The sequence below is a fragment of the Sinocyclocheilus rhinocerous genome, unplaced genomic scaffold (genome assembly GCF_001515625.1).
Source record: "Sinocyclocheilus rhinocerous isolate Xijiao unplaced genomic scaffold, SAMN03320098_v1.1 scaffold478, whole genome shotgun sequence".
NCBI lineage: Eukaryota > Metazoa > Chordata > Actinopteri > Cypriniformes > Cyprinidae > Sinocyclocheilus > Sinocyclocheilus rhinocerous.
The window spans coordinates 451,244-455,531 of NW_015651483.1; positions in this window are offsets into that span (position 1 = coordinate 451,244).

A 4,288-nucleotide genomic window follows, 5' to 3' on the forward strand; every position below is an offset into this window, starting at 1 on the left:
TGTATTACTTTTTACTTTTTTGGTTACACCACATGAGATTTTAAAAGCTGTAATCAGCTTGCTTATGTCAGTCTTAGAGGAAACCACATCTAATTTTCACTTCTTTATGTACGTGTGTGTGTGTATCAGGCTTAGATTCAGATGAGTTGAGATTCACAGCCATCTGGAACCAGAATGTGGATCTGAACAATCAGAAGAGTGTGAAGCTGTCCTGTGCAGGACCGTACATGGTCTATCTGTGGGCTTGTGTGGACAGCTACGGCACTCAGACGGTTGCCAACCTGACACTGGAACAGGGAAATAAATCGTTCCACCTGCAGACCCTGCGAGACAAAGGGTGCCAGGAGATGCAAAGTGTTTTCATGCTCTCCAATAAAAGCGAAGTCACGTTTAAAGTCGGACACATCGAAGACCATTTCAATATTGAAAGGCTCTTCTTAGGCCTCCACTACATGCTAGGAGCCCAGTGCTTCCCTTATCCACTATAGAAGCTATCCTTTTTAAGGTGCTCGTTCTTCAGAAGAGCTGTTTAAATGATAAAACTATGGCATGACCCTCACTTTGAGTTACCATGAAATATCTCTCGTTTTCACCCTGATTTGAAACTTGCCTGAGTTTGAAGTATAATGATGATGCCATAGTCAGACTTTCCCTGGACCAAAAGTATAATCATGAAGCTAAAGAAGACGACTTGGAGAGCTGCAAAGACATTTTTCCAATAGCGGAAGAGTCTGTTATTTTTCCATACTATATTAAAGCTTCCTGGCTCTTCAAGATGACTATTTGTGAAACACCTACTGCATCACAGTGGAAGTGGGCGACGATGTGGTATTAACCGTAATGGCACTTTGTCAGCTCAAAGAGAGCATACCTCACCACAATCTGGATTAGTGGTGTTCCATAAACTCTTTGAATGTATTGATACTCTGCAGCTTGAAAGAGAATGGAAGGCCTTTATCTGAAGTAACCAGCTGCAGATCATTTTGAAGCTACTTCTGATCAATGTACATAGTACTGTCATTTGAGCAGGAATAATTAGAACACCCTCAGGTATTGTCCTGAAACAGCTTTCAAATACTGACATAGCAATAATGTTCTCAATGTTTGTCTCAAACATTTATATTTCAGTTTAGGCTTTGGAACAGGTACTGAATATATATATATATATATATATATATATATGCGTGGCTGGAGTGGTGTTTTCATATATTGTACAGTCGCATAATTTTGTATATTCTTGGCCAATATCTTGTGTTCCAAGATAAATTTACCTTGTAAGACGTTGAGACTTGCCCAAATGTATTTTGAATGTGTGTATTTTGTCTTGTGGCACTAGCTAATTTTTTTAAATACTCTGGTAACGCTTTACAAGTTTCAGTTCATTAACTTTTGCATTAGGTATCGTGAACTAACAATTAGCAACAATTTATAATTTACAAATCTGATATTTGTATTGTTTACAACTTGAAATGTAGTTTATTATCACGAACCAAGATAAATAAATGCTAATTCACAATACCTAATGCATTAAGTAATAAACTAACTAAATGAATCTCTGTAAAGTGTTACATACTTATATTCAATACAGTCTAAGAAATCAAGCCTTCAGTTTTGTTTCTCAGGTAAGCAATGTCTAATTTTTTCTTTTTTTTTTCTCTATAGTTATTGTCTGACTAACTAGCATGTGCTGGTCTCCTTCCCCCTTCCATTTTACTCTTATATCAGTCTTTCCTGTCCATACATGCCCTTTGCTTCTAGCCAGTTATTTCAACAGTGAAAGTGAAAGTACATTCCCTATTTGTTGTTTTCCTTTGTAAATGTGCAACTGTAATACTACGCCATGCATGATTGTGATGTCATGCTGAGGAATCTCCTATTGTTCACCAGGGAATGATGTGGAACTACACACAGAGTCCAGACATCACACAGAGACTGCTGTTGCATCAGACCCTATAATTCACTATAACTTTCAAAGAAACAGACAAACATATCAGTTATAATGAAAACTTTATACCTGAAGAGCATGTAAACATCTAGTCGTGAGTCTGCTGTAGTCATATGACCAGATGTGCGTCAGAAAAATAACCAATAAAGAGAGCAATTATGAGTGTGTGTAGGCTACACATACAGAGAAATAAGTAATAAGCAAAATTATGAGTTTATATAGCAGATCTGAAGTCTGAAGAAGCTGCTGTGGGGTTGGGGTCCACAAAGTAAATCAGTAAATTTAGAATTCCGTTATTAAATTACAGAAAATAAAGGAAAATATAATGCAAAACCAAGATATTACATAAAATGAGTAAGACATTTGAGGTTACTAATAAAATAAGCAAATTTGTTACAATAATTATGTGACTTTTTACAGACGATCAAATGGAACATTCAACACACAAACAGTAGCGCATGGTTTCGATTCCCAGGGATTCCCGAGGAACTGAAATCAGAAGGAATTGTGATTCACAGTATACATTTTTTTTTAATCAATTTGTGAATCTACTACATCATTTTCTGTTGCATCAGGCAAGGTAGCCCCACTCACTCTGCAACTTCAGGTCCAGAGTCCTGCTCCACATAATTGCATATATTAGCGTCAAGCATGTTCTGACATGCTCCGTTAAACTCTGTTGAGCTTCAAGTATCATATCCAAGACAAGCAGAGTAGGCCAGTGGACTTGTTGTGTATGTATGTTGGGTTGTACATCACAGTTTTTCAGAGTTTATGGTTTGGAATTCATTTTATATATATATATATATATATATATACATATATATAATGTCTTTTTATAGATATTACACAAATTATTATAACAATATTATATTTTAAAATAGTCTAAACCGGTATTTAGTAAAGCTGCAGGACACGTTACGCAACTATTCTTAGTAAATCCCCAAAAATATGCTCAGGGGCACATACACATATTGTTAGATTGCACAAGCAAACACTCTTTAGATAAAGGGATAGCCTACGCTTAGACAAAAGTGAAGATGTCATTATTTACTCACCCTCAAGTCTTTCCAAACCCAACTTTCAAAACACATCTTCAAAAAACTAATGAAAATATTTTTAATGAATTCTAAAAGATTTATTGCCCTCCACTGAAAGTCCGTTCAAACGAATATTTGATGGCAAACGTTTCTGTTTTTCTGTGAAGAAAACTGTTTTCATACAGGATAGACCCGTTTGTCCATATTAGGAATTTCCTGGTACTACTTTCTGCCCGGCTTCGAGTATGAATGAAACATACACTGCATGGAGTGTTTAGCGCTCCGCGAAGTTCATCTCGCCTTATTCTGGGTCCAAATAAAACATCAGATCATGCTATCCTGTCTCTTTGAATTTAAATCTATATTTATTAACACCGGCTTTTGAAAACCTCTATGTGAACACACTTGCCCGAAAAAGTGCGGGGGACGAATTTACGTGATATTACCTCAAGTCTTTCCAAACCCAACTTTCAAAACACATCTTCAAAAAACTAATGAAAATATTTTTAATGAATTCTAAAAGATTTATTGCCCTCCACTGAAAGTCCGTTCAAACGAATATTTGATGGCAAACGTTTCTGTTTTTCTGTGAAGAAAACTGTTTTCATACAGGATAGACCCGTTTGTCCATATTAGGAATTTCCTGGTACTACTTTCTGCCCGGCTTCGAGTATGAATGAAACATACACTGCATGGAGTGTTTAGCGCTCCGCGAAGTTCATCTCGCCTTATTCTGGGTCCAAATAAAACATCAGATCATGCTATCCTGTCTCTTTGAATTTAAATCTATATTTATTAACACCGGCTTTTGAAAACCTCTATGTGAACACACTTGCCCGAAAAAGTGCGGGGGACGAATTTACGTGATATTATTGATAATCATTACGTGGTGATATTACTTGGGTGGGGGTGGGGCGGGGGATTCTCTTCTTTAATCTATGCCCCTGTTTGATGCTCACGTCTCTGAACTGGGAGGGAGACACAAAAACCGGACAGATAACTGAGTTTACAATATTGAGAGAGAAAAAAAACAGTGAAATAAAGATATAAATTTTTTTTTATTTATTCCTCCTAGAGTTGCTGACTATTAGCTTACTCTAAGGTTGAATATGGCAAGTGTTGACGAGTAACGATTATGCATTTCTTAATATAATTTGAAAGCTGCATTCAGCATGCTGATTTAAAATGTTTTACACATTACAAAATAAATTGTGTGAAACAGATTTATGAAAAGATCTATTTCGCGGTATTTTATTAACACGTCAGGGAAAATCCTTGCGCTCATTGGCTTGCCGCTTCTGTA